The 17,268-nt window shown below is 31.9% G+C and overlaps 1 long non-coding RNA gene across 1 annotated transcript in view; it reads left to right on the top strand.

Annotated features, from left to right (window-relative positions):
- The window catches only part of LOC146995512 (uncharacterized), a 269,460-nt gene extending 252,485 nt beyond the window's left edge, over positions 1-16,975 (top strand). The window contains exon 5 of the long non-coding RNA XR_015043231.1: positions 16,219-16,975. This is a non-coding gene — a long non-coding RNA (uncharacterized LOC146995512). The remainder of the gene's footprint in view (positions 1-16,218) is intronic.
- Positions 16,976-17,268: the final 293 nt, after the last annotated feature.

Raw genomic sequence — 17,268 nt, forward strand, 5'->3', positions numbered from 1 at the left:
CAGCCACAATTTACTTGGCACTGTAATCCTGCCTATAATATTCAAGAACATTTACAGTTTTAACAGTGTTGCGACAAGAAGAGAGCAGAAGAAAATAGCGTCTTAGCAGGAAGAGAGGTAGAAGCTAAAGTGCGCAATTATCCAGTATGGCAGCCGATTGAAAGGCAGGTTTCAGTTCTCGAAATTTTGAATTCAGGTTTCGAATTAGCTACGTCAACAGCGTTATGCAAGCTATGTGACATAGATTGATCTGGTAATGACGCAGTCCAGAAAGGTTATTTATTACCTTTTCTAGCATAGAGTGAGCGAATAAAGGGCTGTTGATAGTTTTCATTATAATTTTGACATTTACATATTTTTTATCTCACATATACTACATTTGTACCCAGTTGGCTAATAGTCCTTACCTGACCTATGTTTTAGAAATCCTTGATCGTAGTCATATACTTCCAGTTTTAAATGATGAAAATATTCATGCTTTGGGATGTCAGATTAAAAAAAAAAATCGGCAAATAACGAAACCTAACTTTTAGTGCTGTATCCCTGTTCCTTTACTTATATTTGGGAAAGTTTTATACTCCTTATGCAAAAATAAAATTGTAAGAAGTTTGACAAAAATTGACTGCGATATTTAATTTCAAAATTTGTAATTTTTTATATTATTTTCAGCTTGATTGGGGAATCGGTTAATCAAGTTAGAATAATTCCAGGAAATAAGTTTAAATGAGGTTTTTAATAGGCCGTAAAAGAAGGCCATGGGGTATCCACCATGAATAATTTTAGAGGATCCAATGCTAAATTCCTTCTGTACCCATTTTCTTGATATAACGATTATCACTGATTAACATTTTTTCGTATGGCGGACATATTTTCTGAGACAACAGCTGAAAAAGGTCTTCCTGTGTCTTATTTATTCAGGAGAGAAATTTGATTTCTAGAAAATTCTGTAAACTATCTGGGTACAATGGCGTGAAATGGAGCTTCATTTACATATACTAACTGTAGACACTGAAAGCATTTTTCTTGATTTAGCCCCACTTTTAATTCATTGAAGTACGATAGTACTTTCGCGTGAGCTCCATTTTCCTTTCTTTCTTGTTCTTTAGAATAAAAGTATAAACTCACAAGAGAATTATACAAAAGAATAGAGAACTGCACGGGAAAATAAACGTGGTTTTTCAACTTTTTTTTATTTGTTTCTTTTTTATTGCACAACGGACTTCATGAAAAAATAATCTTCATATGTCTCTAGCATATGTATTTTGTATATGTGACTGCTATAACATCTAGTTGAGCATCCCCCATTTTGGTTGCAATCGTCCGCACCAGATGTGTATGTATATATATATAATTTATCATTGGAAAACTTTTTAATACCATCTCCAAGGAACAGAAATTCAATTAAAACCATAAATTACTATAATAAATAAATTTTTCATGCAGTATTTTAATTAGTATTTCTAGATTTCTATTGCAGTAAAAACCATAAAAAAAGTAAAAAGAAAATTCTAAATCGCAACTGCATAAAAAATTTATTTATTATAATGTTTTATGGTGATAATTGAATTTCTTGTTCCTTGGAGATGGTATTAAAACGTTTTCTAATGATAAATTATATCATTATTACTTTGCAGCTTTAGCGCAAATTATCGGCGTTAATTTACTATTAATTGCCTATATATATAAATGAAAATTTAGGATTTTCATTTATATATAGGCAAGATACATAATATTTCCATTCTCGTACTCGGCTCGGTGAGTTTAGTTTTTTTATCCTTATATGTTGCTAAACTGTGGATTTTTTGCCTTAAAAAGTGATTGAATTATGTTGTTCCTATGCTCCTTTTAAGTTTTTATACCTTTAGTTAATCTGCATGCGACAGTTGAATTATCAACAATTTAAAAAGTGGCGAATTTTTGTTTATATTTGAAACTCTTAGTAGTATACTGTTTGTCTGCGAGAACAGTCCCGCCACAGTGTCTGGTGGGTGGCGGTCGCTATAGCAACAGGGCTAGTACGTTTCAAATAGGAACGAACTAAGGGTTGCTTTATTGTTATTTTGTTTTTGCAGACTTTTTGGGGAAAAGAGTTTAGCATTCGTCTTCAAGACACCCCTATGGAAAATGGGTCAAGGCTCGTTTCTAAGGCAACAGGCAGCTGCAGACTAACTGGCGAGAGCTTTTCATATTATTTCTTATTTTTATTATATTCTTATTATTTATATTTAGACTGTAGTAAATTTAGTTATTTAGTGTACCAACATCAGTATCTTTCTTGCCCAGTGGGAACGAAGGTTGTCTTTAAATTTCTGTGCACCGAAATTTTTGTCTTTCTGTCCGTTGTCCGAATTGCTTGTGTATGCTAGAAACTCTTATTTTAATTACAAAAATTGTTTTATTTTAACTGTATTTGGTGTTTTAGATTCTGCATTTTGCAATTTTTGTTGAACATGCTTTGAATTTTTATGTACTTGGCCTTGCCGCCAACTGAGAACTGAATTGATTGAACGATAAATGTATGTGTAATGAAATAAATTTAAACGAAGTGCAGCAAAAAATGTGCATAATTTAATAGGCCATACAAGGAAGTCATATAGCGTCTAGATCAGATATTTTCTTTAAAAATTTAGACTGTTTTCTAAAATCTGTCCTCAGGCGCATTAAAAAATAATCTAATGGAAGCAGACAAATTCTGCATTTTATTCTTGTTAAAAACACTACTGATTAACTCCAGAATTCTACGTCATTATGTGCTATTTTGGATTTTAAGATTATTTCCTTTTCCACAGAAAGCAAGCACTATTCTCCAACCACCGTATAACAATAATGTAATTTTTAAAAATCGGAGTTAATGAGTAGTGGGAGATTTTTCAGTAGCATTTCGCAGAAAACTGAAAAGCCTATTGTAATCTTATTTTCCGTTTGTTCATATTCTTTTACGAAAATGTAATAATTTTCATGCTATAAAAGGCTTAGCGGAAAATAGGAAATTCGTTTCTGAAATTGCTTCACTAAGGAAAATTACAAGTTGTCTGTAATAGTGGCTATCGAAATTGAGTTAGTGTTAAGCGAAATGATATTTTCTGTACATCTTTAATCATTTAACTCATATACGGCAGCTCTTTCAATTACTGCTTAAAGGAAACAACTGAGAAAGGGAAAGAAATTGGATTTTATAATTACTTCCCTTTCCAGTTGTGCCGAAACGAAAACGCACACGTACGTTGCAATGAAATTTACTTACGAGTGAAGATTTTACCAACATGAGGATTTCTAAGGGGTCTGTAAAGATATGTATATGTAAGTATATTCCCAGGAATTAACCTCAGTGTTATTTATTCGATGTTTAAAGTTAGAAGGAAGAGTATTTCCGGTATCCAAAAAACAATCATCTGTGTCATTTCGCCGACAATAATTAATTTTTTTACAAATCTTTTTAGTCTCTAAATTGGAATTTCGAAGGAACACATTTTTGTTTTCATATTTATTAAATTTAACTAACTTCTGAGTATTTTAATGAAAAACGTAGTTACTATATTTTGTAAAAAGTATATTAAATCCTGAATTTTAAATTGTAGAAAAATATATTATTAAATAACGAAGAATCTGTACGCACGTTCATGCCATTGCGGAATAAACGATGGCACCTAAAATCACCAAATTTTGAACACATGTACTCTTTCTCCCGTGTGTAAATTTAGGGAATTACTGATTAGCAAACTCAACAAATGAAAACTACTGAGTTGGCAAGGAAGTAATTTCGGTTTTCACAAATAGATAGCGTTACGTTCATTTTTTTCTGTTAATGTTATTAGCCCAAAGCGGCTATTAGACTCAAAACGCATTTTGTGGCGTTTCACTATGAACGACGAATCATTTTTAAGTTGTTGCCACCAAATATTATCGCACTCTATTATATTTAAAGAAATAAATAATGAAGAATCTGCATGACTGCATGTATATTTCCCGCAGTGAAAAAACGACGGTACCTAGAGCTATCTAATTTTGAATAATGTAATACTCCACCCTCGACGTGGGTATTTGGACGCCCGAATTTTGAATTTCGAATTTGTTTTATTATCTATTTGAATGTTTGTAAAACTTTAACGAATTTTTTGACAAACTCAGCGATTTCAAAGCGAACAATGGCAACACTTTACGGAAAAAAATTATCTCCAGCGCTCGAGACAGTAGTAGAGGAAATTGTAAAGATATTTTCTAAAGATGTTTTTTACATTTGTTAGCTGACAGTTTTAGGTTTTCATAGAAAAAATTTTAGTTTATGGTCAATTTTAACATGACATGAAAAAAAATTGTCGTATTTTACTTTTTTATTTTCACAAAGTAAACAAAGTGATATGTGAATCTATGACCTTGATTGCGTAACAGAACGCATGTGTCAGAATTGGTTTAAAATTTTCCTTTCGGGAGATTTTTCACTTGAAGTTGATCAGCATTCTGTCCTATTTTCTGAAGCTGATCATGACAAAATTAAAGCCATAATTGAACCGAATCGTCATATAACTGTGCGAGAGATTGCGAAAAGGTTAAATGTATCACATAAAACATTTGAAAATCATATAAGATGTCTTGGAATCGTTAAGAAGTTCGATATTTGGAATTGAAAGAAAGAATGAATAAATGAAATTATTTAACGCAACGAATCAATATTTGCAATACGCATTTCAAACGTAGTGCAACCAACCGCTTTTTGGAACGGATTATCACTAGTGTTCCATGATCTACGATAACTTTAATCAAAAAAAGATCATGGTCCAAGTATGATGAATCAACACAAGTCATATCGAAAGCTAAATTGCATCAGGAAAAGATCATGCTGCAAATTTGGTGGGATTACAAAGTTTTTGTGTATTTTGAGCTGCTTCTAAGCAGCCAAACGATTAACTAAGATCTTTACTGCCAACAACTTATGAAACTGAAGCTCAAGAAGAAAAGGCCAGAATTGGCAGATCGAAAATGAATCGTGTTCCACCACGAAAGTGCGATTGTCTTACACATCTTTACCAACACGTACGAAATTATTCAAGCTTCGTTGGGAAGTGATGTTGCATTCCCACCTTGCACCATCGGCCATCAAATAGAGTGGAAGTTGTCTGACTAATTAAAATTCACTTTTTGTGAAAAAAATTAAGTTTTATTTCGCACTAAAAAGCTAAATTACTTTCTTGGCAACCCGATGATATTCTTTCAAATTTAGTTAAAGAACTCAGCGATTTAAAAGAAATGTGTTCCCGCTGTCCAATGTAAATGTTTTTATCTTCCACGCCCCAAATTGTTGCCATTTTTCGAAGCGTAAGATACTTAATTTTTCTTTCACATTTAACCTATCTGTTACTGACTAACAAACTTTACGATTTAAAAGCAATATACGCTTTTTATCCCGATTTTATAAATTACTGGCTAGACCTGTAAAATAACAATAGCTAGACGTGTAGAGACTATTAGGCATTTTATTTTGTAGAAGGAGCTATGAAAACGTGCAGTGCGCTCGTTGGGAGTTGAACACCGTACCTTCCGATTGCTAGCCGGACGTGCTTTCCAATCACACCCCGAAGGCTCGCGATAAGATTCATTAAAGCACTATATAATCTATCTTTTCAATAGTAATTATTTTGGGGGCTTGTAATTGGTTAATAATTTATAATATTAATTATTTTAGTTGTTTATCTTTGGTGATAGCAGTCAATTGGTTGTTGTTTCAATCTTTTCATTTTCCAGCCATTTTATCTTACGTTCGAATTTAAAAATAGTATTTTAGTGGCGCTATCTATGAAATAAGTAAAAATGGTAGGTCTCATACTAAGTGATCACCAAATAATTTATAATATCCGTAGGTAACCATATTTTACCACTCACCACCAGATAGTCTCAAGATATTTCAATGCTCATAATACTAGCTGGGGATATGCATCGACAAATCCAAAGGGTCTTAATTTAGAAGATTATATATATCCTCCAAAAATTGTATTTTTCATAATGCAATTGATTCTCCACCGACTTTCGACAGGATTTACGCAATAGGATGGCCAGACCACTCCACAAATAAGTTCTCTAATTCAAAACTGGACAGTAGAAGATGAGGAAAGCCTATCAGATCACAGATTCATTACTTTCCAACTTAAAAAAGCACATCCATCCCAATTATTAAACGCTATAACCTACCAAGAAATAAAATTCCAGCATTCAGTAGGAAAATAAGAAACATCTTACTCATTCATGAACAACAACTTGTCCACATCCAGTCGCCGGAAGAACTTGAAAAACCTCACGGAACTATTACTAACTGATAAATAAGATACTTGCAATGAAATCCTTCCCCAGCGTCATTCAAAACAGCTGCAATCACTAAAATGGTGGACAAAAGACCTCGGAATACAACAAAAGAAATGCAGAGCTCTCAGGCGTAAATTAAAGTCTGAAAGACGTTACAGGATCCAATCAAATGTACTGCGGATTTATCAAATAGAAAAGGCTTTTTGACATCAATTTTGTACCGAAAATAAAAATGTATATGGTCTGCATCATAAATTTGCAAGAGATAAAGTCTTTGCACTAATAAAACTACATCTTCAACCGACAACCTCCCAAAGTTCCAGTCTTTTAGATGTACCTATCAATCACATTTTAGATACAGTATTCCCAGGAGATGACATCACTAATGATACAATAGCACATTAGTAAAACAGAAATACGCAACAAAAACAATGGACATCCTAACAAAATTGTATACAGCTTTATGTCTAGTAATATAATTGCATATAACAAGTTATAATAAAGATGTAATAGTATAACAAATAAAGAAGTGAAGTAGTAAATGCAATCTATAGTAGAGTAAAGCAAATAACAGCAGTGTTTATCATCTGAAAGTAAAAAATATCATACATATTATATTTAAAATGTACGTGCATTTAATACGTATATGCATTCAAATTACGATAAAAAATACTGACTTTTCGCAATTATGAAGACATGACGCATTGGTAGTTAAAGTGTCATAAAGATATTATAAACTTGAAAATCAAGTTACAAGAAAGCATACCCATTCGGTGGGATCAAAGAGAGATAGGATTCAGTGACACACAAAAGGAAAAGTCGAAAAGTCGAAAAAGGAAAAGTTAAATAACAAAAGAGAAACTTCACGATAAAGAAATAATATATAGACTGCTTAAAAATAAAGAGAAATTACAAAAGAAAATTTATTAGAAAAAAATTTTCCAACCAAAATTTACGTAATAAATTATGATAATAATGTGAATGCAATTATTTTATAGACTTTATTTGTAAATCAGCCACAATATATGGCAATGTAAAAATTTTAGAATTATTAATAAATACTAGACAAAGGCGGACGTGGACAGAACCGATTAATCGAATTGGTAGAGGGATGGTGCCCACGTCCTCCGTTACTACTACTACTACTAACAGCCTTAGAAATCCTATTCTGGAACACATGGCTATCAGCATCTATGTTGGTCCATTAGTAAAAATGGTAGAAATTTACGTACAGTGCATCGACTCACAATCCGATATATATGCCCACCAGCGGCCGAGCGGTAAAGTCGCTGAACACTGGTAGTTCGGTCCGAGGTTCGAATCCCGCAAACGGGCTGGCTGCATGGGCGTTTTCGTGGTTTTCCCCATGTGTAACGTGTATACGAGCCAGTTTCCCTTAGAAAGTCCTCCACGAAAGGCATCCCTCCTCTTAGGCAGATAGCCCTAGTGTGCTTTGCCATAATTAAATACACCACACCACACCACACAATCCGATATTTTTGGACATAGTAAACTAAGCTTATTTATTTACATTATAAAATATGCATTTATGTCTGAAAAATTAAAGAGTAAAAAAAGGTTGATATATTTCAAAATAGTATGCAAAGATAATTTTCGGACAGTAAGTACGAATTATTTTTACCCTTCAATATAAACTTTACGATCCGTATCAATTAACCCTAACATCGGCTAAGCGAAGTTCAATGGAGCAATTTTTGTCTGTTAACTCAAACAAATAATAAAATAAACCGAGGAAAACGACAATTTATAGAATTGTTTACGTCACACAGATACAAGTTAGTTATCATCCGAAAAAAATTGAATATTGTACCCGATGACAGTTACGTTAGATGCAACAGAGAGAACGATACCGTTGTAATCCTTCTCTAATAACGATGCAAAAAATACGATTCATAGTGATATATTTTTCACTCTGATGAGATATTAAACACAAATAAAAAAATTTCGAAAGAAAAATAAACTAATCCTCTCTCATTATATCAGCATTAATGGCAGTTTTTAATGATTTTCGTCTTTCTAATCAAATGGTCGTAAAAGCTCAAGTTCCATCCAATATTTCACTTACATTCAATTTTAGTCCATTAAATGTGGTAAAATAATTGATCATAATTGACCAAAAATCAATAACGCCAACAAACAAACACAAACAGGAATTCTTCTTTTATATAAATTTTGTAAAACTTACAAATTTTTCATTAACAAACTCTACGATTTGAAAGCTAGCAGTAGCAATACTTTTCGAAATAAAGCATTTTTATCTCTGACCTTCGAGATTGTTGCCACTCGGAAGACTGTGTGCCAAAAATTAATGATTTGGAGTAATTAATATCTCGGCTGATTAAAGTCATACGCAGTCAAAATGGTTTCCCACGAAATTTTGGAATCGAGAATAATGTATTTAATGTTTGTCAATGCTATTTTTATTTTATTGTAGAACTTCGAAATTTTTTATTAACAATCTCTACGATTTGAAAGCGAGCAGTGCCAACAAGTTTCGAAATAAAGCAGAGTTTCAACTCCAGCTTGCGAGACTGTTGCCGCTCGAAAAAATGAGGACGAAAATTATCGTTTTTCCGAGTTTTTAATAATGTCTCTGATTTTAGATACTTTTTTTGGGGGGGGGAGTGAACGTCGACCTTTTTCAGAACCCAGAAAAGAATTGTAGAAAGTTTGGTGACGATAGCTATAGTAATGACTGAGTTATTAGCGAACAAACAGACTGTCTTCTTTATATATTATATAGATTACTTAACCTAAAGAAACGTGTTTGTTACCAGCTACAAATACTTTTACAGTGGCTCACACTTGTTTTTGGGCACTTGTATTTTTGAAAATTATTTTCATAGATCTTGTATTAAATATTGAAAAACATATTTTACATTTTTTTTTCTCCTTAACAGTATTTTTTCTTTATTTAAAGACTCGCTTGTTGCAAAATAAATACCATGAAAATATTCCCTGTAATAAGGTAAATTATTCAAAAACTTGCATAACTACTTGCTTAGTAGCTTACATAATAATTCGCACACGCGGAAATTTGAAATGTGATGGTAGAGTATGCTTCTTATCATAACCTTTTTTGTTTAAAGTAAAAATATATGATAATAATTATCGTCTGCATTTGGAAATTGTAACTTGTTTAAGCAAAATAATGTTGCGTGCGAAGGGGTTCTTAATGAATGCACGCAGAACCAATAAAGTTTATTTTACCAAAAGAAACAGTTCACGAACACTTTCCACAAAAATACACGTGTAACTCTTTTCACTATGACACAGCACAATTGGTAGTAACCACTTCAAACTACGAAGAGCGTTAAACACAAGACAATGCAAAGCGCACCAAAAGAGCGAAGCCTGCACAGTATCTTAGTTCTCCGAAGTAAACTATGAACTAAAAACTGAGAAACTGATGCTCTCATCGGTCTTATATCGTTTTTTTCCTGGACGCTGAAAAATCTCTAGTACTTCCCACTTTTCGAAATTGCTTGAAAGCATATAGGGTCTGGGTACGGTTGCAGTTAAATATAGGGATCGGTTACATTTATTCAGTTAGTTATGGAGGGACAGGATCAAAATGTCGCCAAGTGGTTCCCATGTTTGGAGACTTTTGGCGATTTCTCTTCAAATTTGGCGACAAAACGTAGTTACCAAAACCATCGCCAGCTTGGCGATATCTCGCTGATTTAGCAAGAATGACCATTTACTCATTGTGTTGTGTTGTTGTCCCTGCATTCTTATTTTTCCGACAGAGCTTCGTCTCTTCAGATATTTTATGTTGTATTATACAAAAGATACTAGAATTTCACTAAAATTATTTACTTACATACAAAACTTGTCATAATATTAACAGTTCCATACTTTAAAAGACCATGGCAAGACGCTAAAAAACAAGTTCTATTAGAAATTTAACTATCGATCCTTTTAAAGAAGGAAAATGTATTCAAAATATTTTTAAAAAATCTTTGATGTAAAGCACTCAACTATCTCTGATGTTTTAAAACGATGTAATTTGTGTAAAATTATTGAAAATGCATTAGAGTTTCACTATATTTCAAGCTAACACCAGGAAGCCAGAGGTTTATGCTAGGAAAAATCAAACAATGCACAAAAATTAGTGCTGTAAACCTTGTAAGGGATTTAAAAGAAAGGTTTGCAGTAAAAGGTAAACCTGAAACTCTTATCACAATCATTAGGACATATAGGATGCAGGAGGCTATAGAGTCATTAGGTTATTTTAAGCAGGAGATCTGAAAAATGAGCAATGCCCTAACCGGGACTCGAATCTGGACCTCTCGAATACGCGGGGAGTGTGCTACCGTTATACCACGAAGGCATGCAGAAACCAGAGAGAAAATACGTTATAAGTCGATCAGCAAAAGAAGGAAAAAGACTTTTGGCGTTCGCAAAATCTTTCATAATAAATAAATGTTTATAATATTAAAACAATGTTATATTTTTAGATGAGCCATAGTTTAATATATTTGTTTGCGAATCACTGTAGCGAAATCCGAATGATGAAATTGAATCCGAAAAATCTGTAGTGAGCCCAAGGCATATTGGTTTGGAGACTATTCGACTGTCTTTACGATGAGAGATTTTATTTTTGTAGGAAACGTTATCGATCAATATAAACATACAAATATTCTTAATAAAATATGGAATAAATGCAAAATACATTCAAGGCTTATTAGTAAAACTATCCTAAACATGAATCTTAAATATTCGTTTCTGGTTAGTATAAAATTGTTCTGAACTTATCAAACATCCTCGATACTCTATCGAACATGTATGAAGTGAATTCAAGAAAAGAATAAGATAACATGATATTCCTTTGAAAACTCTGCTAAAAGCAAATCTTGAGTAGACATGTAACAAAAAGGAACATTCTTTTATATGAAAAAATTAACTGAATCCACACCAAAGCACAAAAATGCAATTTTAGATAAAGGCTAGCCAATTAAATTTTGAACATCGCGTTATTTTCGTGTTTTTCAGAATTTTTTGAATAATTGAACTTTTGAATTTTACAACTTGCAGAATGTTTTACAAAACAAGCAGGTTTCAAATTATATGTGGGAGAAAATTAAAGTCAGTTCACTAATATTTTGCAAAATTGACATTTGCTAACGTAACGCAAGTGTCAGATAACAAATATGAGCCACTGTCATTTCGATTGCAATGGCTGTAACTGTAATTAACACGGTAATTTCGATTACAACTGATTTAAACTGAAAGCCTGTAGAAATTAGGCTTAAAATAACAATGTTCAACATCTATATTTGCTAGCCTTTTCTTTTTCTGCACGCTCAAAAGATAAATAAAGCTACGTCGGATATAGAAATAGATACAACACATTTCCGATTAACTGAAATTTCCGTTATCCACAACGAACGTATAAATGCAATATTCTAATACTGTGCCGTGGAATAAGAACTTTGCCTCGAATACTGTGCTGAAGTTGCAGAACATTTGCACGGGATTGCTGATAACAAATGATTTTTATGCCATCAAAAAAGCACTTTCCCATGTCGTACTATAAAGAAGGTATTTATTTTGATGATGAAAATACATGCAATATATCTAATACAATTCTAAACCCTTTTCAATGTTCCGATTGAACAAGTAGGCTTAGGGTTTTCTGAAATAGATACCTAAAATTTCGTCTTTACAGTCAGGAAACTCATTCTCTCTCTATTGCCAGGACTCGAGCTTTTTATCTATACAATAGCCTTTTCTATTTTTCTGCATAGATTGTTACCAATTCCAGGATATGAATTTCTTTGAAGACAGTATTGAGGCACTCGTTTTATTGAAAAGAATTTTGTTGTTTCAGACTAAATATAGGTTGCCGAGGAAGCAGGCTGACGAAAAATATAAGCTCTTCTGATCAGATGTTGGAATATAATTTAAAAAAAAAAAAAAAATCTGAAATGTTTCAGATTTTAAATTACGTCCAAAGGGGCGTTTTTTTAACATTTTGTGTGTTACCTTTCTTTATTAAATATCATGTTCCTCGCACTTAAACCATAAGATCCAGTGCAACAGCAATATCGCAAAATAGTTTTAAAACGAGCATATCTTTAGAATTTCCAATACAGAGACTCACGCGCTGGAGATAAAAATGTTTTTTCTGCACAACGTTGCCATTGCTCGCTTTGAAATCCTTGAGTTTGTTAATCAAAAATTCGTCAAAGTTTTAAAAAATAGGAAATCGATCATAAAACAAATTTCAAATTTCAAATTTGGTCTTCCACATGCTCATATTCGTTGGAGGATTACGTTATTCAAAATTCGATGACTCTGTGTACCGTTGTTTTATCACAATACGAGAAATATACATACATTTATGCAGATTTTTCATTATTTAATTTCTTCAAATATAATGCAGGACTCTAACATTTTGTGGCAACAGTTTGAAAAGTGAACCGACATTTATGAGTCCGACGCAAAATGCCAAAACGAAACTAATAGTCCTTGGGGATTCAAATCCCTTTGGACTAATAATAATATTAAACTAAAGCTTAATATTAAAGTTCTGTAACTTACAAGAAAAATGAGAAATACAAATATTTAAAGAAATATCTTAGATGTTTGGTTAAAAATTGGTATCTGTATTAAAATTTGAGTGAGAATGTAAAAGAGTTAAGCTTTAAGTGAGCTGTAAAAGAGTTAAGTTATATGTTTAATGTGTATCTGTTATATGTATACCTATCTATATATTAATTATTATAAATATTTAGTATCGCACCATGTTACAATTTACAGCGGTTGGAATTCATCCCCGATTTCAGAAAGTTCCAAAAATGAATGGCAAAAAACAATATCAGCGAAAACTCAGCCATACTTCTGAGGTACAACTAGGTATACCACTAAAATCTGTGCGCGTCTATCTTTTTGTTTGTGGTATTATCTCCTTCGGAACGGCGGGAAATTGAGTTTCGAGAGCGGTACGCCTGGTAAACTCAACGATTTCAAAGCGAGCAATGGCAAAACTGTACGAAAATAAAAAAAAATTATCTCCAGTGCGCGAGACTGTGTGTCAGAAACTCTAAAGATATGCTCATCTTAAAATTATTTTGCGATATTGCTGTTGAATTGAATTTTCTGGTTTAAGTGTGAAGAACATGATATTTGATAAATAAAGGTAAGAGATAAAATGTTAAAAAAAAGCCCCTTTGGACCTAATTTAAAATCTGAAACCTTTCAGACTTTTTTTATTAGTCATTTTATTTTTATTATTATTATGCATGTGTTTGCATGTTACATAATTGCATTTCGAAACATTTTCGTTAATATCAGCATTTTAAATAAATAGCTGCTTGTTGGCAACTTCTGTGTTTCAGGTTAGGATAACTGACAGGATATGTTATTGCCACGTTAATTCTTTTATTGATATTGAGAAAAAGTTGCTATATTACATTAAATTTAAATCATGACGTCATACCTATACGTATTATCATGAAATGTCAAAAGTTTTTGTTTCCTGTCTTGGCAACAAAAACAAAATTACGAATTAGTTGTTGTTCGAAAAAAATGAACTGATTTTATTTATATTGAAATGTTTTTATGCATTTTCTTACATAGAACTTATAAATTTTGCTTTGGCCGCAGCCCGCTGATCTGACGGGCTTGCTCACTAAGTAGTTATAACGGTGCTACTTTGGTAGACGGTTGCACGGATTTTGGCGATGTTTTGGCGATTTTTCTTTTGACGAGTAATACAACTTATGGTAAACCCATTGCTGGATAAGTTATTTATGGTAACCGATACTTTGTTGACATTTTATTTAAAAAATAATGCGTGTTATTATGCATAAATTCTGTGTTTTTAATATTATTTATGGCTTCTAAATATTAAAAATCAATTTAATTTTGCATTTTTATTTGAAATAAAAATTTTATTCTTTATCATATTTTATGAAATTTTATGCTGTGGATGATGTAATCAGTGACGTCACCTTACTTTAAAAGTAATTGGTTTTAATATCTATAAATTTAATCTAATGTTTTAAACATTATTTATGGCTGTTAAATATGAAATACAATTTAATTTTGAATTAAAATACAATTTAATTTTGCATTTCTTTTTTAAAATGATTTTATTATGTATGATTATTTAAATAATTTTAATTCTAGACGTGATGTAATCAGCTCTCTGATTGGTTATAGAATATTTGTGCATTAATGAGTTGTAATCAGCTCCCTGATAGGTTGCTGAAAATTTGTGCATTACCGCGCATTTTAAAATATAATTCATATCTTCGAATTCCTTCAAAAATGTCTCCTTCAAAGATGAATGTTGTTTTTGATAAGTACCAAAAATTTTTGGTTTCAGAATCAAAAAATTGTCCTCTGAGACCTTATTTTCGCCAGCCTGGCTTTCCTAATCAAAGATTTATTTATAAATTCTTACAAGGGTCAGAGGAAATTTATTTTAAATTTTTGAAGGAAACGTCGCTAATTGTTTCTTCAATGAAGTGCGAAAATGTAGATCCCAGATGAAGATCGTTAGAAGAGCCGATTCTGAGACGGCCGTATATGATATTGTGGTCATGTTGGAAGAAATAACCGCTGTAACGGTAAGAAAATTATTAGACATTCCTCCTTTTTTACCGATAATAAACTAATTGCTGTCATTTTAGCTCTAGTGTACGAAGCGTTCTTATTTACTTATTTTAAAGTATTTAATTTAAGTAATATTTTAATTCTTTTAAACGTTGGTATGATGGTTTTTAATTCGATATTCAATTTACGTACTATTTTAATCCAATTAAACGTTTGCGCAATGTTTTTATAGTGGTATTTTTATTCTATTTCTATGCTATATGAAAGTAATAATTTAACCTTTCTTTAGTATTTTATACTCGTAGTAAATGTATTTATTCTATAACGTATTTTAAAGTATTTAAATTTAATAATATTCTAATTCTTTTAAATGTTGGATGATGTTTTTTATTTCGATATTCAATTTCAGTAATATTTTAATCTAATTAAACGTTGGCACAATGTTTTTATAGCGGTGTTTTTATTCTTTTTTTTTTTTTTTTTTTTCTATATGAAAGTAATAATAGCCTTACTTTAGTATTTTATACTCATAGTAAATGTATTTATTTACACTTGCCTGCCATCTTAAAAAACGACATCTTAAAAAACGATTTCAAGATGGCCGACGATTGTAAAAATCGCGCCAACAATTGCGCCAACGTAAATCGCCAAAAATCCGTGCAACCGTCAACCAAAGTAGCACCGTTATAACTTCTGCCATATCATGTTGTTTACTCCACTAATTTCGCAATTAAACAATAAATGTATGCTTTAATACATATATTACTAAAAATATTTGACTCTTCGACGTTATGCGGATTATGGATATGCAAAAGAATATGTTTGTTAGAAGTATGAATAATTCATCGAAAGTTCCCTATGAAGGTTCCCTATCCTCCATTCTTTCCCCTCTATGAAGAAGTATTAAACAAGGTATTTTATTCTTTCTTAAAAATGCTCTTGACTGTAGTATCTTGAATTCTTTGTTTTGCTTTTTCTAAAATATGTATTATTTTTGATTCCTTCATAGATCGTCATAAATTTTGTGGCATGAAGTTAAACACGTACTAAATTAAATCTTGCATTAGTTTCAGTAGAAAAATCTGTGTTTAGATAAGAAGATTTCTCTTAGTTGGCTTGGTTTGTGTTTCTTAGGGTAAAAGTTTAGCGTCAAAGAATTCTTTTTATTGTCTTCTTTACGTTCATCTTTTCCGTTCAGTAAAATAATTTGTATAAAGTTCGCATGTAATTTTGTTTTAATCTTATTATCATCCGTACGTTAATTACGGATAGAAACATATAACACGGAATTTGATCTATTTCGTGTAAAAGCAATTAATTGCATTGTATCTTTATTAGGTATATCTCCCACTTTCCTAGCGTCCTTCGTGGTGTAGTGGTTCTGCACACTGGGCCGGTATTCCAGAGGTCCGTGGTTTGATTCCCGGCGAAGGCGGTTGTATATTTTTCATCTTTTCTGCTTCCAAAAATTTTAATGACTCTACATCTTGAATTTTCAATACATTACTTATTTGGCATCTAGCTTCATTTTGTTGATTTGTAAATAAAAAAGCGAGAAAATTTACAGAAATAAAAGAAAATGGCATAAAAGTTTGTCTGTAAATAATAGTTTTAATCTTAAATTTCTTAAATCTAACCTATTAAGTTTACGAAGCTAAGAAATTTGGAAAACCGGTTGCGTTATAGTGTTAACAAGATCTATAGAAGCATACAAACATTTATGCGCAAACTTTCTATAAAAGCAAACATTATAGATATGCACTCGTATGTGTATCTGTATCTTCCAATGAGATACATTCCGCAAGAAAAGAAGAGAAAGAATGACCTTGCTGTTTACATAAGTCATGTGATCTCTAAGGTCATCTGCATTGTTTGTTTACATTGGCTACGGATAAGTCACGTGATCTCTGATGTCATCGGAATGTATCTCATTGCTAGCTGGTTGTAACAGCTTTAAATAGTATTAAAATCTTGTAGTTTAAATAATTTAAATAGATGACCATTAAGGTATTTGTGAATGGCAAGATTTGAAACCAGACTCGAGCGCCACGTGCGAGTCTCTCACGAAGAATGTAATTTATTTTTAAATGTTAGAATATGTTTTCTCTTCTTGTTTGTATGTCGCCATTTTTTTTTGAGTGTTAAATAAAAGTTATTGCTGTGTTCCATCATTGGAGTTGCTTCATTTCGCCAAAGAAGCATCACAGTCTTAATTATTTTGGAGGCACTGACCGAGATCGAATAATCGTGCGTATTTTTATTTCATTAGTTCATCACTGAACATAATATTAGTGATACAATATTATTACTTCCTGTTAATATTGAATTGCTTTATTTTATTAGTTCATCACTGAACGCAATATTAGTGATACCAGGTTATTACTTCCT

Source organism: Stegodyphus dumicola, chromosome 9 (assembly GCF_044657685.1).
Source record: "Stegodyphus dumicola isolate Sdum_Otavi_A_Nest chromosome 9, ASM4465768v1".
Classification (NCBI taxonomy): domain Eukaryota; kingdom Metazoa; phylum Arthropoda; class Arachnida; order Araneae; family Eresidae; genus Stegodyphus; species Stegodyphus dumicola.